The sequence below is a fragment of the Schistocerca cancellata genome, chromosome 2 (genome assembly GCF_023864275.1).
Source record: "Schistocerca cancellata isolate TAMUIC-IGC-003103 chromosome 2, iqSchCanc2.1, whole genome shotgun sequence".
Taxonomy (NCBI): Eukaryota; Metazoa; Arthropoda; class Insecta; order Orthoptera; family Acrididae; genus Schistocerca; species Schistocerca cancellata.
This window is the reverse complement of record NC_064627.1, coordinates 583,801,579-583,821,703: the sequence shown is the minus strand read 5'-3', so window position 1 is coordinate 583,821,703 and position 20,125 is coordinate 583,801,579. Positions and strand designations below refer to the sequence as shown.

The window sequence follows — 20,125 nt, the reverse complement described above, 5'->3', positions numbered from 1 at the left end:
ATATCCACGGGTACCCTCTAGCTCCACAAAGTAATTAAATATATATTTTATCTTTCACACAAAAATTATTGGTGCATTAAAATGGCATATGCTTGAAGGTCTGTTGCTAATTTTCTGCCTGTGCACCTTATGGTGATACATCTCAGTGGATATTTGTACGTGTCTCCTATTTTTTGAGGAAGAATATCTTTTTTCATAATTTGTGAAAGTTTTTATTCTGTAGCTTTTTCAATACTATCGTATAACTTTTCTGAATGGAACTAATTTTTCTCGTTTCAGACTCTGCACAGAGGCCGCTACTGTTGTACAGCGGAGGTAAGTCCCGTTCAGCTGATACTGCTGGAGTCGAAATGTATACCGTTGATCCTAGTCAAGGCTCGTAACGGAATGCACACGTAGTTGCACAATAGCTGTAATGGACAATAATTTCACAGGTTACGTGTCATGCTGAGGTTTGTATACCTATCTAGTAACAAGGTTATTGTGCAAAAACTGGGGGTTTAGGATTTGATACTACCAGCCACTGAGAGCCAGATTCAATCTTCGATTACCTGACAAAGCTGGTTAGTAGGTATCATATCATTAAAAATTTAAATATGAACTGATAACATTGACATCCAGCAACAATTGTTTGTTCATAGGAAATGTTGCGAAAGCATCTAAATACAATTCCCGTTGCAGCAACGCTAGAAGGCGACAATGGTTAGAAATTGTGTCAGTAAAACGACAACCAGGTAAAATGAATGAAAAAAATAACTATATACATTTCCCATATGTTGCCACAGAAGAAAGCGAAAAATTAATTTTAAACATTAATTTTGGGAGAAACTGGTCCTAGATACAGAAGATGCTTGGGCAAATAGCTGTCAAAAAATTAACAACGCAGCACATAGGAGGTCTAATTTTTGCTTTGATTTCCAGGGGTCATCGATTGTTGACACACTCCGTAACATAGAGTTAAAGGGTTACTTTCTCGGAACCATTTAATTGTCTCCCATAACTACACAAATTTGATTCATATGTGTCAACAAGCTTCCTCCGTATTTGCGCAAAAGTGTGGCGCCCGGCAGTGGTACCTCCCAGCTCGGCAACGCTTGAAATAGCAAGGCGTCGACACATGCAAGAAAAGGTCTTCCTTTAACCAAAGATAAGTCTTAAGATGAATATTGCCTCCGGTGTTAATAGACTTCCCAAACGGATCTTCCACTAATTCGGCATATACCAGTTTTTCCATTGTTCTATAAGTAATTCGTGTGAGTATTTAAGTATTTTTCAACTATGGCTCTTTAAACTGACAGTTTTGTAATATTGGCACCTAGCAGCACCTGCGTGTTTTGGAACTGTAGTTATGACTTTCTTCTTAAAGTCATGGGTTATTTCAACTGTCTCACATACCTGGCATATTAGATGGAGTAGTTTTGTCATATCTAGTTCTTCCGAGGATCTCGATAATTCTGTGCAAATGTGGTCTCCTCGAGGGGCGTAATTTCGATTGAGATCTTGCAGCGTTCTGTCAAATACTTCTCGCAGCATCACATCCCCGACGTTGTTTTCTACCAATGCTATTTCTATACTCTTTCCAGATGATACTGCCATATCAATTGCCTCATATGATGATATTTTCCTGACATTTGGTTATGAAACATGTGTAGACGACATTTGCTCAAAAATTGTCGAATTTCGAACAAAAACAACGGTGGATGCAAATTGCTCAAGAGTCTATAAATAAATAAACAACGATGCAGAACTACTGGAAGATGGCACGGCTGGTGGTGAATCATGATGTTACTGATACCATGTCGAAATTAATGGCCAATCGTCCCAGTAAAATCATCCTGGATCGCCAAGACGGACAAAATCTCAAGTTGGTCCAAATGTGCGGATTCGAATTTAAAGGGACAGAGTATCATGAGTTCATGCTACACAGTTGATTAATAAGGAGTGCTAGCTAAAATTTGAACGTAGGTTTCGTGAAGCACTTCTGAAAAAGAATAATAAAATAAAATTAAGGTCGGCAGGATTTGTGGCCAAACAATTCATGACACTTGCCCCTGTTCATACTTTTTTTTTTTTTTTTGTTCGTGAATATTTAGCCAGAAACCATTCTCCATTCATTCAGTCCAATCTGACTGGTTGGATGTGACCTGCCAAGAATTCCTCTCCTTTGTCAAACTTTTCATCTCAGAGTAGCACTTATTTGCTCGGTGTATTCAAATCTCATTTCTTCCTTTACAGCTTTTACCCCCTACAGCTACCTGTAGTACGATAGAAGTTGTTCCCTGATGTCTTAACAGATCCATCATCATGTCCCTTCTTCTTGTCAGTGTTCTCTGTATATTCTTCTCCTCGCTGATTCCACAGAGAAACTCCTCATTCTTTATCAAATATTTCTTTCCTTGCCAATTCTGCAGATAAACTCCTCATTGCTTACCTTAGTATCTCACGTAGTTTTCAGTATTCTTCTGTACTACCACGTCTCAAATGCTTCGACTATCTTCTGTTCCAGTTCTCCCACAGTCCATGTTTCACTATCATACAATGCTGCGCTCCAAATGTATATTCTGAGAAATTTCTTCCTCAAATTAAATCCTATGTTTGATACCAGCAGACTTCTTGACCAGGAACGCCCCTTTAGCCAGTGCCAGTCACGTTTTCATGTCTTCTTTGCTTCGTCCGTCATGGTTTATTTTGCTGCCTAGAAAGCGGAATTACCTAACTTCTATATCGTGATCACGGATTCTGGCGATAAGTTTATCCCTGTTCTCATTTCTGCTACTTCTCATTACTGTCGCCCGTCTTCGATTCAATAATATTCTGTACTCATTTGACTGTTCATTGCATTTAATTGACCCCGTAATCCTTCTGCACCTTCACTCAGGATAACAATGTCATCAGCGAACCTTATCACTGATATCCTTTCACTCCCATTCTTGAAACTTTCTCTTAATTCTGTCAATTTTTCTTCGATATATAGACTGAAAAGCAGCGGTGAAAGAATATATCCCTCTCTTACATCCTTTTTATTTCGAGGACTTCGTTCTTAGTCTTCCATTCTTATAGATTAACCTTGGTAGTCTTACAGATGGTATATTACTGGTCTTTCCCTAAGGTTCACCACTATTTTTCTCTAACTGAACGTCGTCTAACAGGTCCCCAACTTTCTTTTCTATTCTTGTGTGTATTATTCTTCTCAGTAACTTGGGTGCCTGAGTGTTAAACTGACTGTATGCTAATTTTCGCACTTGTTGGCTCTTATTATCTTCGAAATTATGTAGATGTTTTTCCTAGAGTGTAATAGTATGTCGTCAGTCTCATTCGTTCTACACACCCCAACGTGAATAGTCGTTTTGTTACCACTTTCCTGAATGATTTTAGAAATTCTGATCAAATGTTGTCAATCTCTTCTCCCTTATTTAATTTTAAGTAGTCTAAAGCTCTTTTAAATTCTGATTCTAATACTGAATCTACTATCTCTCCCTTATCGACTTCTGTTTCTTCTTCTGTCATGTCGTCGGACCTCTCCTCACAGTATACTCTTTCCACCCATCTGCTCTGGTCTGCATTTAACACAGCAATTCTCTTTGCACTCTCTTAATGTTACTGCCCTTGCTTTTAATTTCAACGAAGGTTGTTTTCACTTTTCTGTATGCTGAGTTAGTCCTTCTGACTATCACATACCCACGAGAAGATACTTACAAGCATGTGCGAGATAAAAAATGCATCGCTGAGGGAGATAGAAGGTATAAAAAAGACAGAGTTCCATAAGTGTTTCGGGGATTGGGAAAAGCGCTGGAGTAATTGTACTGGGTGGCCATAAAGTACCGCCATCATTTAGATGATTCATACCTTGGAAACTGTTAGAGATAGATAATCGTGGTATACTATAAAAATAAAAACTTCGGCAGCTGTCAAAGTTTTCCTTACTTTGCTCGTTGTTGTAGATTTGACTTAAAGAGCATCAAAATGCAGACAGACCAGGAGAAGCGGCAATGTTACCTAGTATTCAGAATCCAGTCCGCCCGATTGGCCGTGCGGTCTACGCACGGCTTTCCAGGCGGGAAAGAGCGCCTGGTCCCCGGCACGAATCAGCCCGGCGGATTTGTGTCGAGATCCGGTGGACCGGCTAGTCTGTGGATGGTTTTTAGGCGGTTTCCCATCTGCCTCGGCGAATGCGGGCTGGTTCCCCTTATTCCGCCTCAGTTTCACTACGTCGGCGATTGCTGCGCAAACAAGTTCTCCACGTACGCGTACACCACCATTACTCTGCCATGCAAACATAGGGGTTACGCTCATCTGATGTGAGACGTTACCTGGGGGGGGGGGGGGGGGTCCACCGGGGTCAGAACCGCACAATAACCCTGGGTTCGGTGTGGGCCGGCGGAGGAGTGAAGTGGACTGCGGTAGTCGTCCTTGGGTTGCGGACCACTGCGGCTGCGGCGGGGATGGAGCCTCTCCGTCGTCTCTAAGTCCCCGGTTAACATACAATACAATACATACAATGCAGAATCCAATCTATGGCTACACTGTGGAATTATCGTTATCAGTGTGGTGTGACAGAACCAGCAAAAGCAAGCATAATGAGGTGATTCAAAATCTTTAAATAGACAGGGAAATCAAAGATCTTTATCGAAGTGGACGTCCCCTCTCTGTCCCGATTCCTAATTCCTTTCGTGGGGTTAAGTGTACACAACACCAGTCATTAACAATGCACCCTTCGTGCAAGAAGCAATGTAGCAATCAGAACCGATGATGCTGCAGCGCTAACCCTTACGTGAGGAGAACTCTAATACCGCCTTGATGTTCAACGAGGGATGAGTACGGCGGACACTGAAATCGCCGCGCAAAGGAAAATATTTATTTTTGCTGACGAACTACAGTTTCAAATTTAGCAACCTTTTCCTGAAATTCAGCTTAACTGTAATAGTAGTAAAATATTATACACTCCTGGAAATTGAAATAAGAACACCGTGAATTCATTGTCCCAGGAAGGGGAAACTTTATTGACACATTCCTGGGGTCAGATACATCACATGATCACACTGACAGAACCATAGGCACATAGACACAGGCAACAGAGCATGCACAATGTCGGCACTAGTACAGTGTATATCCACCTTTCGCAGCAATGCAGGCTGCTATTCTCCCATGGAGACGATCGTATAGATGCTGGATGTAGTCCTGTGGAACGGCTTGCCATGCCATTTCCACCTGGCGCCTCAGTTGGACCAGCATTCGTGCTGGACGTGCAGACCGCGTGAGACGACGCTTCATCCAGTCCCAAACATGCTCAATGGGGGACAGATCCGGAGATCTTGCTGGCCAGGGTAGTTGACTTACACCTTCTAGAGCACGTTGGGTGGCACGGGATACATGCGGACGTGCATTGTCCTGTTGGAACAGCAAGTTCCCTTGCCGGTCTAGGAATGGTAGAACGATGGGTTCGATGACGCTTTGGATGTACCGTGCACTATTCAGTGTCCCTTCGACGATCACCAGTGGTGTACGGCCAGTGTAGGAGATCGCTCCCCACACCATGATGCCGGGTGTTGGCCCTGTGTGCCTCGGTCGTATGCAGTCCTGATTGTGGCGCTCACCTGCACGGCGCCAAACACGCATACGACCATCATTGGCACCAAGGCAGAAGCAACTCTCATCGCTGAAGACGACACGTCTCCATTCGTCCCTCCATTCACGCCTGTCGCGACACCACTGGAGGCGGGCTGCACGATGTTGGGGCGCGAGCGGAAGACGGCCTAACGGTGTGCGGGACCGTAGCCCAGCTTCATGGAGACGGTTGCGAATGGTTCTCGCCGATACCCCAGGAGCAACAGTGTCCCTAATTTGCTGGGAAGTGGCGGTGCGGTCCCCTACGGCACTGCGTAGGATCCTACGGTCTTGGCGTGCATCCGTGCGTCGCTGCGGTCCGGTCCCAGGTCGACGGGCACGTGCACCTTCCGCCGACCACTGGCGACAACGTCGATGTACTGTGGAGACCTCACGCCCCACGTGTTGAGCAATTCGGCGGTACGTCCACCCGGCCTCCCGCATGCCCACTATACGCCCTCGCTCAAAGTCCGTCAACTGCACATACGGTTCACGTCCACGCTGTCGCGGCATGCTACCAGTGTTAGAGACTGCGATGGAGCTCCGTATGCCACGGCAAACTGGCTGACACTGACGGCGGCGGTGCACAAATGCTACGCAGCTAGCGCCATTCGATGGCCAACACCGCGGTTCCTGGTGTGTCCGCTGTGCCGTGCGTGTGATCATTGCTTGTACAGCCCTCTCGCAGTGTCCGGAGCAAGTATGGTGGGTCTGACACACCGGAGTCAATGTGTTCTTTTTTCCATTTCCAGGAGTGTATATACAGAATGAGGCGTTTAGAACAGTTTGTCGGAATATTTGGCGAAATACACATCGGATTAAGAAAAGTGGTAACAAACGTTGTCCACCTCGAAGAGAGACATCCATTAACATAACGTTCGATCCCCGTGCAACATCCCCATGGGCGAGTGGGGCGGGGGGGGGGGGGGGGGGGTGACTCTGCAATCTTAAATAGGAATCCCTATTCTTCATTGCCGATTTGGCTTCTCCGTAGAAAAAATATGTAACTTTTGTAGGAAACATTTCTTTCGTTTCGTGATAAACGGCGCTGTAATCGGCACACATGAATATGGCGTGACAATTGATGAAAAATGGAAATATCACACAAAAATACATATCCGATTAGGAAAATCAAAGTACGTTAACTGATATTTGGGAAAATGCTACCATGTGACACCGTCTATCCTTCCACATTGCTTTCTTAGACTACATTTGGCGTTACACAGGAACAACAACGTGGACGTAGTACTAATGTGTTCCCTTCCGGATGCTTGATTCTGAGTGTCCCCTTGCCTCTCACTGTCGCTGGGTGCTTGATTACTGTGAGTCCCACTGCCTCTCACAAGTTTTTCAGTGCAGCAAATGTTCGAAATGTTGTCCGTTGTTTCTAATGCACACTGCAACTCTGTGTCTGAATGACAATCCGACATGTATTAGCGTCTCTGCGCTAATGTTTGCATATTCATTGCGAATTCGCTGCCGCATATCTTCGGGGCTTGTTGGTACATTCAGGTAAACTCTCTCTTTTAGCCATCCCTACAGGAAAAAATCGGCAGAAGTCAAATCAGGTGAACGTGGGGGCCACGTTTGAGCACCTCCTCGTGCAGTCCATCGACCCGGATGGTTTCGATTCAATACTTGTCGAGCTAGTCGTGAATAATGCGCTGGGCGTCCATCGTGTTGAAACCACATATTCGGTCTCGTATGAAGTGGAAAATCGTCCATTAGCATGGGTAAAACATTATCCACAATGTCGTTGAACAGTTGACCAGTCAGATTACCTTCTGTAATGTGTGGGCCAATTACCTGCGTACCCAAAATACCGCACCAAACTTTGATACCCTATGGGCGTTGAACTTCCTTTACCCATTGGGGATTCTCCACTGACCAATAATGCATTTTATGTCGATTCACTTTACCACGATTCGTAAAATTCTGTTCATCGGAGAAATGTATTTGTGAAATGAAATTATCATTGACTGCCAGCTGTTCCTGTATCCAGTAGCTTGTCGAGCTAGTCGACTAGGCGATTGTGAAAATCATCACCATGTAGTCTTTGATGCAGCGATAAACTAAATGGATGCCGTTTGTATGCATGCAGTATGCGTAGAGCCGTTCTCTGCGAAATTCCTGAACTTCGCTCAGTTTTCCAAAAACTAATGGGATAATTGTCACAAGCCGCGGTCGGACTCGTTGCCTTGGTTTCACACTTCGTTTTACTGAACAGGTGGACAATACTTCGAAACGTCGTTGCAGATGGAACATTCATACTGGGGAACAGAGTAGCATACCTTCGGCGAGACTCGTCAACATTTCTGTGAGCCTCAAAGGTATCGACTATCTCTGCAACCGTTAACGTCGTGGAAAAATTGCGACGAGATGATTTCAATTCCCCATCGGGGCGGGCTGGCAGCAGCATAAGCACTGCTCTTCAGCTGGAAGACATAGAACAAACAATAGAAGACATTTAAAACTAACAAAGGAGAAAACATGGTGAACACAGATATAAAAAAGGGGGAACATCATGGAAGACAATAGACAAAAAAGGGGCGACTGTAAAATGGAGATAAAACCCGTAAAAAAGTAGCGCACACATAAAACCACACACTGGGACAACCAAAAGAACACAAGGCACAGTATGCCAGAGCATAAAAGTCTCGACGGCTGGCTTGGCACGTAACACTGACAGTGACACTAAGTACAAGGCCAGCACACAAATAAAATCACACCTCTCGACGCACAGGAGAAACAGCACTAAACGTAATACTGACGTGGCACACTGACGATGTTCAAAACGGAGGATCTGCCAGGCGGAAGTAGATGATGGAGGGAGTGATGGAGGGAGTGAGGGAGGGAGTGAGGGAGGGGGGGAGGGAGGGGAAGAGGGCGGGAAGAAGGGCGGGGGGCGCGCTGAGGAGGGCCAGGTAGGGAGGGACGTGGGAGGGAAAAAGGAGGGAAAAGGAAAAGGGGGGCCCTGGGGAGGGGGGACGAGATGTGTACAGTCCGAATCATTGAAGTAACATGCGCAGTCTGACCGCAGACTGAGCGCATGATCATGGTCTGTGCTTCATTCGATTGTGGGAGGTGTCACATGCTAGCATTATTAAAAATATCAAGAAAATACTTCGATTTTCTTAATCGGATGTGTATTTGTTTGAGATAGTACCATTTTGAATCAACTGTCACTTTATTTCCATGTTTGCCGATTATAGCGCCATCTATCATGAAACGAAACAAATGTTTCATTCATAAGTTACATTTTTTCCACGGAGAATCCAAATCTGTAATAAAAAATAAGGCGTTCGGTACAGTTCCCCACAGTCGTTTAATGAACAAAGTAAGAGCATAAGGACTATCAGACCAATTGGGTGATTGGATTGAAAAGTTCCCAGATAACAGAACGCAGCATGTCATTCTCAACGGAGAGAAGTCTCCCGAAGTAAGAGTGATTTCAGGTGTGCCGCAGGGGAGTGTCGTAGGACCGTTGCTATTCACAGTATACATAGATGACCTTGTGGATGACATCGAAAGTTCACTGAGGCTTTTTGCGGATGATGCTGTGGTATCTCGAGAGGTTGTAACATTGGAAAATTGTACTGAAATGCAGGAGGATCTGCAGCGAATTGACGCATGGTGCAGGGAATGGCAATTGAATCTCAATGTAGACAAGTGTAATGTGCTGCGAATACATAGAAAGATAGATCCCTTATCATTTAGCTACAATATAGCAGGTCAGCAACTGGAAGCAGTTAATTCTATAAATTATCTGGGAGTACGCATTAGGAGTGATTTAAAATGGAATGATCATATAAAGTTGATCGTTGCTAAAGCACATGCCAGACTGAAATTCATTGGAAGAATCCTAAGGAAATGCAATCCGAAAACAAAGGAAGTAGGTTACAGTACGCTTGTTCGCCCACTGCTTGAGTACTGCTCAGCAGTGTGGGATCCGTACCAGATAGGGTTGATAGAGCAGCAACGGAGAGCAGCCGTTTCGTTACAGGATCATTTAGTAATCGCGAAAGCGTTACGGAGATGATGGATAAACTCCAGTGGAAGAGTATGCAGGAGAGACGCTCAGTAGCTCGGTACGGGCTTTTGTTGAAGTTTCGAGAACATACCTTCACCGAAGAGTCAAGCAGTATATTGCTCCCTCCAACATATCTCGCGAAGAGACCATGATGATAAAATCAGAGAGATTAGAGCCCACACAGAAGCATACCGACAATCCTTCTTTCCACGAACAATACGAGACTGGAATAGAAGGGAGAACCGATAGAGGTACTCAAGGTACCCTCCACCACACACCGTCAGGTGGCTTGCGGAGTATGGATGTAGATGTAGATGTAGATTCCTCTTTAATATTTCAAAGTGATCCCCCTCTGGCTCCCAGGAGTGGTGCATGGGTGTCGAGCACTATGTAAATGGATGGTTAAAAAAAAAAAATGTTTCAAATGGCTCTGAGCACTATGCGACTTAACTTCTGAGGTCATCAGTCCCCTGGAACTTAGAACTACTTAAACCTAACGAACCTAAGAACATCACACACATCCATGCCCGAGGCAGGATTCGAACCTGCGACCGTAGCGGTCGCTCGGCTCCAGACTGTAGCGCCTAGAACCGCACGGCCACTCCGGCCGGCTATGTGATCAAGGCATGTTTTATTACTAGTTAATTGCGGTCGCTGCTGTTCCCAATATGTTTACAAAGATTATTAACTGTAATAATTACAGACGTTCTACGTACAGCAACGTATGAAACTTTGTGCCTGACCAGAACTCGAGCCTGTACATCCTACTTACTGCGAGTGGTCGCCTCATCACCGATGCTATCCGAGCATGCTCTCCGGGACGACCCAAATTTCCATACATGACACACATATCTATTTCTTCTCTTTGCGTATTCATTTATTTCTTGCTTCTAAAATGTGGATTCTAATCACGAGATAGCCACCTAGACTAACTCCGGAAGTATGAGAGTAGCTGAAAAGTTTGTGGGACAAATGTTTCACGGGACAATGGGGGCCATAATATGACGTTGGTTTTTTGTTACTAGGTGGGATCACGTCAGAGAGATAAAGGTCAACTTTGCTTTCTTTCTTTTTTTTAATGAGATGCTATAGTTTTTTTACTTATTTTCTGCCGGTCGGTGTGGCCGTGCGGTTCTAGGCGCTTCAGTCTGGAACCGCGTGACCGCTACGGTCACGGGTTCGAATCCTGCCTCGGGCATGGATGTGTGTGATGTCCTTAGGTTAGTTAGGTTTAAGTAGTTCTAAGTTTTAGGGGACTGATGACCACATATGTTAAGTCCCATAGTGCTCAGAGCCATTTGAACAACTTTTTTACTTATTTTATGATAGTGGCTATCGAGACGAATCCAACGATTTGTAACAGTAAGGTCCTTGAAGGTCAACGAAGGTCACAAAGGTGGCATGAACGTCCATTTACAGAAGGTGTTTGAAGTGATGACCATTGGTATCAATGCAGTGCTGCAATCTTCTCACCATGGATCGAGGTATTCCTTATCACTTCTGCACATGCTCTGACAATTCTCTCCCGTATATCGTGCAAATAGTAAATATTCGCCAAATACGGCGTATCCATCTAATGTGCCATTGACATGTAAACATTTTGTTTACTGACGAGGTTGCACTCACGAACTATGGAAATGTTAATTTGCATAACATGCATTATTGGGCAACTGAAAAACCATGTTGGCGAAGTTGCACACCAAAAGCCGTGGTCGGTGAACGTATTGTTTGGGGTTCTGGAGGAAAGAATTATAGGAAATCTTAAAGGTAGGAAACACCACATCCCTGCAAGAAACATTAGGTCTGTTATTGAGAGAAATACCTTTACGAACACGGAACCGAATGTGGTATCAAACCACGCCCGGGTTCCCGGGTTCGATTCCCGGCGGGGTCAGGAATTTTCTCTGCCTCGTGATGGCTGGGTGTTGTGTGCTGTCCTTAGGTTAGTTAGGTTTAAGTAGTTCTAAGTTCTAGGGGACTGATGACCACAGCAGTTGAGTCCCATAGTGCTCAGAGCCATTTGAACCATTTTTTTGTGGTATCAACTCGATGAGTGTCCGGCACATTTTTCGCTGATGGCTAGAAATGAGCTGCAGAGACAATTTCCAAATCTTTGGAAAGACGTTCTGATACGCAAGAGAGAACTGTCAGAGCATGTGCTTCGATAAGTGCCGATATGTTAAGGAATACCACTCAGTCCATGATAAGAAGATTGCATCACTGCCTTGATACCAATGGTCATCAATTCGAACACCTTCTGTAAATGGACGTTCATGATACCTTTGTGACCTTCGTTGACCTTGAAAGACCCTACTGTTACACATCACTGGATTAGTCTCAATAGCCTCTATCAGAAAATAAGTACCAAACTATAGCATCCCATTTAAAAAAACAATGCTGACCTTCATATTTTTGACGCGACTCCATCTAGCAACAGAAAACCAACGTCACATTATGGTCCCCGTTGTCCCATACAACTTTTGTCCCACAATCTTTTGAGCTCCTATAATACTTTCGGATTCATTCTTGGTGGCAATAGTTAGTGATTCACCCTGTATTTACCTAATGGCTATAATTAAACTTTCCCTATTTAACATGTTATAACACGGAAACGAATTACCGTACGAGTACCAAATTTAGTAGCATTAATGTCCAGAGTATGGGGTGCATGATTTCCTTGCGTCACAGCGCAGCCGTCTAAGTATAACTATGGCCGCCAGGTACCGTGATCAGTCATTGTGACTCATAGTCTCACGCACCTAACAGGTCGCTGTGCACTTGTTGACGTGTCACGGTAAGCTTGGACAAAAGGAGCAGACCAATATTGGTGAAGCTCTGTTACCAAAACAACAGTGTTCCTGCAGCTGCACTTCGAGAATATCGCCGGCTGGAAGAATTACGGAAGGGTCTTGTTTCTGCACCTGCTGTGCGGAGCATGGTGATGAAGTTGGAATCAACTGGAGAACCGGGCGTCGTTCCGGGAAGAGGCCGACGACCGGTTGCACCACAGGTGGTTGATGAAATCGCTGTTGAGACAACGCTGAGCGCAATTACCAATCGTCAGTCAGAGCGCGTGCTGAGTCACGACTTTTGAACATTGGTTCAAATGGCTCTGAGCACTATGGGACTTAACATCTGAGGTCATCAGTCCCCTAGAACTTAGAACTAATTAAACGTAACTAACCTAAGGACACTACACACATCCATGCCCGAGGCAGGATTCGGACCTACGACTGTAGCAGCAGCGCGGTTCCGAACTGAAGCGCCTAGAACCGCTCGGCCACTCCGGCCGGCTTTTGAACATTCAGTGATCCACTGTACAGAAGGTGCTTCGAACCATACTCAAATGGTATCCGTACAAGATCCATATTGTACAGCAGCTTACACCACAGGACGGACAACGACGTGTTGACTTTATTCTCCACTTTCTCGCAAGGACTGAAGCTGATGAGGTCTGGTCCTGGAGCACCCTATGGACAGCTCCTTTTTCTCTGATGGGTGAGGTGAACACAAAGAACTGCCGAGTGTGGGGATCTTCACGTCCAGTCATTGGGCATGAAGTTGCTCTGTATCGTGAACGTGTCGGATTATTGTGTGGCTTCACACTACGTTCATCATTAGCCCATTCTTTTTTGAAGAGGTTGGCGCTCAAGGAGCAAAGACGTGCAGTGTGACTGGGCAGCGTTACTGGGATATGCTTCGCCAGCATGTCATACCTGCCAACAGGAGAGAGACGCTTTGGACTCTACAGGTTTCATGCAAGATGGGGCTCCACAGCACATCGCTCGTGTAGTTCACTTCCTTCTCCGAAACACATTTGGAAACGATCGAATTATCAGCCGATCGTTCCCAAATGCATGGCCGGCACGATTACAATATCACATGATCTATTTGTGGGCCTACCTGAAGGACGGGGTTTACCTGGTGAACATCCACACGTGTGCTAATCTGAAGTGCAGCGTATCAAGAGAGGTAGCCAGAACACCTACGGCCACGCTTCGTGATTCTGTGTAAAATAAAACCCTACCCTTTCAGACGCTTCTGGACACTGATGGGTGCCATATTGAGTCCCTTTTGTAGCAGCAATGGTACCGGTACGTAATGGTATGACGTACGGTAGCAGCACATTAAAAGGGTTTCAATTGAACTGATTCTGCGTTATTTCTCTTCCTCATGCCTTTGACATTAATGCTACCAAGTTTGGTACTCGTACTGTAATTAGTTTCCGTTTTATAACGTGTTAACAAGGGAAAGTTTAATCATAACCGTTTAATCATAAGCACCCGGTATATACAGGGTTGTCCATCGATCGTGACCGGGCCAAATATCTCACGAAATAAGCGTCAAATGAAAAAACTACGAAGAACGAAACTGGTCTAGTTTGAAGGGGGAAACCAGATGGCTCTATGGTTGGCCCGCTACATGGCGCTGCCATATAACTGCGTTTTTTAAAATAGGAACCCCCATTTTTTATTACATATTCGTGTAGTACGTAAATAAATATGAATGTTTTAGTTGGACCACTTTTTTCGCTTTGTGATCGATGGCACTATAATAGTCACCAACATATGGGTCACAATTTTAGACGAACAGTTGGTAACATGTAGGTTTTTTAAATTAAAATACAGAACGTAGGTACGTTTGAACATTTTATTTCGGTTGTTCAATTGTGATACATTTACCTTTGTGAACTTATCATTTCTCAGAACGCATGCTGTTACAGTGTGATTACTTGTAAATACCACATTAATGCAATAAATGCTCAAAATGATGTCCGTCAACCTCAATGCATTTGGCAATACGTGTAACGACATTCCTCTCAACAGCGAGTAGTTCGCCTTCCGTAATGTTCGCACATGCATTGACAATGCGCTGACGCATGTTGTCAGGCGTTCTCGGTGGATCACGATAGCAAATATCCTTCAACTTTCCCCACAGAAATAAATCCGGGGACGTCAGATCCGGTGAACGTGTGGGACATGGTATGGTGCTTCGACGACCAATCCACCTCTCATGAAATATGCTATTCAATACCGCTTCAACCGCACGCGAGCTATGTGCCGGACATCCATCATGTTGGAAGTACTTCGCCATTCTGTCATGCAGTGAAACATCTTGTAGTAACATCGGCAGAACATTACGTAGTAAATCAGCATACATTGCACCATTTAGATTGCCTCGATAAGATGGGGGCCAAATATCCTTCCTCCCATAATACCGCACCATACATTAACCTGCCATAGTCGCTAATGTTCCACTTGTCGCAGCCGCAGCCATTGTGGATTTTCCGTTGCCCAATAGTGCATGTTATGCCAGTTTACGTAACCGCTGTTGGTGAATGACGCTTCGTCGCTAAATAGAACGCGTGCAAAAGATCTGTCATCATCCCGTAATTTCTCTTGTGCCTAGTGGCAGAACTGTACACGACGTTCAAAGTCGTCGCCATGCAATTCCTGGTGCATAGAAATATGGTACGGGTGTAGCATTCTCAACACCGACGTTTTTGAGATTCCCGATTCTCGCGCAGTTTGTTTGCTACTGATGTGTGGATTAGCCGCGACAACATCATTTGTTGCAGGTCGTGGTTGACGTTTCACATGTGGCTGAACACTTCCTGTTTCCTTAAATAACGTAAATATCCGGCGAACGGTCCGGACACATGAATGATGTCGTCCAGGATACCGAGCAGCATACATAGTACACACCCGTTGAGCATTTTGATCACAATAGCCATACATCAACACGATATCGACCGTTTCCGCAATTGGTAAACGGTCCATTTTAACACGGGTAATGTATCACGTATCAAATACTGTCCGCACTGGAGGAATGTTACGTGATACCACGTACTTATACGTTTGTGACTATTACAGCGCCATCCATCACAAAGCGGAAAAAGTGGTACAACTAAAACATTCACATCATTCACATTTCTTTACGTACTACACGAATATGTAATAGAAAATGGGGGTTCCTTTTTTAAAAATACGCAGTTGATATCCATTTGACGTATGGCAGCGCCATCTAGCGGGCCAACCATAGCGCCATCTAGTTTCGCCCTTCAAGCTAGACGAATTTCGTTGTTTGTAGTTTTATCGTTTGACGCTTATTTCGTGAGATATTTGACCCGGTCACTATCAATGAACCACCCTGTATATGTGCTCTCTCTCTAATAGTTTAAAATTTATGATTTTTTGAAATGGTTATAAGACTCTATGGACAGCCTGCATAATTTCTGGTGGAGACTATCATAAAAAGGGTAACACTAAAGTAAACAAATAAATACAATTATTTCGTGGTAAATATGTCCTTTACGTCACCATGTATGTGGAAAATAAGAACCGTGACGCTAAAGACGGCAGAATGTAAGTTGTGCAATAAAATATGTGTCAGAAGTTTTTGAAACTATTCTTGTGCAGCTGCTGTAAGAAGCGAGAAGGCGTGTGAGTTTGACACAGCGGACCGCGGAACCCTAGCGCAGGGGGAAGAAGTGGCGCTTGAAGTTTCTTAAGGAGGGGCGCGCCGGGCGGGCCACGAGGGATTTGCAGCGGGGAATCCCCGCCGGTGCAAAGTGGCGCCGGGGACCGCCTGCTGCCTGCTGCCTGCTGGCTGCCGCCTGCGTCTGGCCGCTGCGCCGCGCCGCGTCAGCCGCCTTGCGGGTGTGGCGGCCGCGAGCGAGGCGGCGAGGCGGCTCCGCGATTTACGGCCGCCGTGATTTATGTAGCGTGTTGCTGTCGCCGCTAAGCTGGCTTACACCGGTATTAGAGCGCCTCTCTCTCTCTCTCTCTCTCTCTCTCTCTCTCTCTCTCTCTCTCTGTCTCCCCGTGCCAACGTTGCGACCGCTCCCTCCAAACTGGCACCATTCTTCGATTTGCGTGCGCTCCGCTTCTCTGCGCTGTACGCTTTGCTTTGCGACTCCGATCCGATCGTCGCAGAACAATCTCGCTCGCAGCAAAGAGGGGCAGGCTTTACAGCGGGCGTTCGCTTGCTTTTTGACAAATTGCTCCGCCGCTAATCCCGGCTGTGCCCGCCGGCGCGCGGTTTTTTATCGGCCGCTATTGTCCCATCGTCGCCGCGCGACGCCCGCCCGCCGGCGTACAACAGCTGGCCAATGACCCGTCGCGGCGAGAGAGCGTCTGTGTAGCTGGCGAAGAGCCAGGCTTCCGTCGCACCACCAATGCTGTTATTCTCACATACCTAATCTGCTCCCAATCAAACACTTATCTTGCACCAATTACAACATCGTTTCAGATATAAATACACCAATGCGAAATGTTACAGGGCGTAACAGTTAATAGAAAATACTCACCTTCTGGTTTTCGGCGATCTCCGATGCTGCAGTGGCTGTTAAAGGAATTTGCGAGCATGTGCTCCACCGAAATTTGCTGTAAATTGCTGCGTTCTCCACAGTGTAGCTGACGATTTGGTACCGCCAAGATAAATTTCAAGAAATCCAGATGTTTCCGTTTCACAATTACATGTTTATTGCGTAATTCGGTTACAAAACTGTAACCTCGACGACTGATTCTCCATTATATATTATTTTAACAATTACAGCTTACGTCATCCATTACTGGAAACAAAATTTATAGATTATAAACAGAAACTTGCTGGTGTATACAAGTTGACAACACAGATTTACGTATTAGTTCACTCCTCTCACATTGCATCGTAAAGTTGTGCACGGCTTTTAGCTTTTAGTATTTAAATTCATAAAATAAGTACGATAACAACGCTTTTTATAAAGTTGCATATATCATGAAGAATGTTGGTTGGAAAACCTTCCTAATATTTGCAAGTGTTCGTTCCATAAATAACAACAGAAAGCTAGTTTCGGTTCTTCTGAAACGTATTCTGGAATTAAAAAATGAAGCCGTCCGCGGTGGCCGAGCGGTTCTAGGCGCTTCAGTCCGGCACCGCGCGACTGCTACAATCGCAGGTTCGAATCCTGCCTCAGGCATGGATGTGTGTGATGTCCTTAGGTTAGTTAGGTGTAAGTAGGTCTAAGTCTAGGGGACTGATGACCTCAGATATTAAGTCCCATAGTGCTCAGAGCCAATTACAAAATGAGTTGTTTGGTTTTATATTAAGCGTCAATTAATAACAGTCGAACATGCGCATAGGTATACGGTATGTATGCTTGCTAAAGCCGAAACGAAGTTAATGAAAGAATTTGGATCAGTATAATAAGTTGAGTTCTAAACCGACAACACAAGTGAAATAAGATTGTTACAAAATTTATATAAGCCTGTAAATGTGGCAGGTTGATACCTGAGGTCAACACTTCATGTGACACGTATCCTAACGATCTAACTATCATGTATGTACGTTTCGCAGGATTTCTACAAGCATACGCCGCACTTCTTTCGACAAGAATATATTTCTGCCTGAACCAAAAGGTCAGACTCGGAATGAGACACACAGTGCACATTTTGATCTCCAGAGACTGGAAACAGCAATCATTCGACTGTCAGCAGAAGGCCATTTGGTCAGACGGAGCAATAAAAATGGGAATTCAAAGAAAAACAGGAAGAATATCATTCAACGACCCGTCGACAACGAGGACATTAGAAACGGAGGACAAGCACGATTTCCTTTTTTAAAGATAGATAAAGAAATCGGCCCTGCTCTTTCATATAGACCACTGTACGAGTGGTTTTTGGTAAATGGTTGGGGAGAATTTTGTTAAATTGATAATATTCTTATTTATTTATTAACTGCAATGAAGAACATAACTGCACAAAATTTTGGTATCAAAGTATTCAGTGTGCTTGGAAAAAGGATCGGAACACGTAATACGCTATCTCACCTTAAATTAGAGTTAATGGCTCTTGATGTGCGATCTAACAATGAAACGTTAAAGATTCTCGAAGTGCAATCTGGCTTCAAAGTGAATCAAACACTCAAAATTGCTACCTGACTGTTAAGTTAAATGGGCATCTGTGACTACTGTGAAAAGAATGGTAAGCAACTAACTGAACGTGATGGGCTACTAAGAAATGATCGTTAGCAAATGCAAGTCTGAGTCTTGATTGTAAAGTGTAACAAGTGAAGCTTATTTGAGGATTGCTCGTCCAATAAAATTCCCTACGCACTAACTTCTGATTGTTCGGTTTCACTACGTTATCTGTTGAGATGGCGGAGCATAAGATGGTTGCAAGCTGTGAAGTATTACGTATCCTGGTACAAACTTATAATCTCGCGAGAGCTCCACTGGATCACGGCGGTAGTCAGCTGTAGCAGATGTCGCAGAGCGGCGCCTCTCGGAGGAGGTTAACAACAACGGCAATAACAAACTTGTCCTTTTCGAAGTTATGATATTTGCCTTTTCCGTTCAGTTCATGGCGGCGAGATACCTCTCAAATTAGCTAATCAGAGTTGTAACTTTTATAAACTTCTCTTTCCAATGCCTAGTTTACTGTAGTTAACCACTAGTTTTTCAGGGGCCGGAAATTTCCTGGAGACCCCTAGTTCGCCGTCTCCAGCAAAAGGTGAGGTTCTTTGCAAGCTCTAACATTTAGTTTCCTCCCTACCAACAGTCGTCTCGATTACAACTATTTCCCGTCTCCCTTTGACTATCTCTATCGCTCTCTACTTGACAGTTTGTTGCTGTAATAAATGGGAAGCTTACGACTAAAGTGGAAAAAAAATCTCCTGATAATGGTTTCCTTTTAACGTGTCTAAAAGTGGAAACATCTATGTTTTGGGGGCATCCTGCTCTCTCAAGGGTCATCCGATTACACATCTGACACTCTTCCGGCTTGAGCATATCTTTAAATTGGGGAAGCGAGCTTTGATTCGGACGAGAGCGGTTCCGCTAATCGTTCTGGGTGCGATTTGTGTCCGAAGGCGCTGGGATGTCACTGGCTGCTTCGCGATTTCGACTTCAGCCCAGGGAATGTAAGTGTCCACCGCCGCACACCCAGCCTGGGGTACAGGACGTCCGGCGTAGGTTCGAGTCCTGCCTCGGGAATGGGTGTGTGTGTTTGTCCTTAGGATAATTTAGGTTAAGTAGTGTGTAAGCTTAGGGACTGATGACCTTAGCAGTTAAGTCCCATAAGATTTCACACACATTTGAACATTTTTTGTTCAGGACGTAAATTGGCAAGCTACTAAGCTTTGGAACTTCAAGTGAAATAAATTAATCGTAATAGTTTGTACTGTAATTCTGACTGATTTCCTATTAAGCGATATCATTGATCTCAGCTTCGTATAACTTCACAGCACTTTTGTAGAATAACAGTCTCTGACTGACACATTGTGAGGGATACGTAGAGTTACTCTTAGGAATAACCGTGACTCTGCATCTTTCCGCTGAAGCAAAAAATCAGCACATTTTGGTTCAAATGTGTGTGAAATCGTATGGGACTTAACTGCTAAGGTCATCAGTCCCTAAGCTTACACACTACTTAACCTAAATTATCCTAAGGACAAACACACACACCCATGCCCGAGGGAGGACTCGAACCTCCGTCGGGACCAGCCGCACAG

General features: G+C 44.7%; 1 protein-coding gene across 1 annotated transcript in view; it reads left to right on the top strand.

The window, feature by feature from the left end:
• Positions 1–279: 279 nt before the first annotated feature.
• The window catches only part of LOC126162199 (schwannomin-interacting protein 1 homolog), a 1,363,715-nt gene continuing 1,343,869 nt past the window's right edge, over positions 280–20,125 (top strand). Inside the window, exon 1 of the mRNA XM_049918537.1 lies at positions 280–315. The gene's annotated coding sequence lies outside the window, so the exon portion shown is untranslated. The remainder of the gene's footprint in view (positions 316–20,125) is intronic.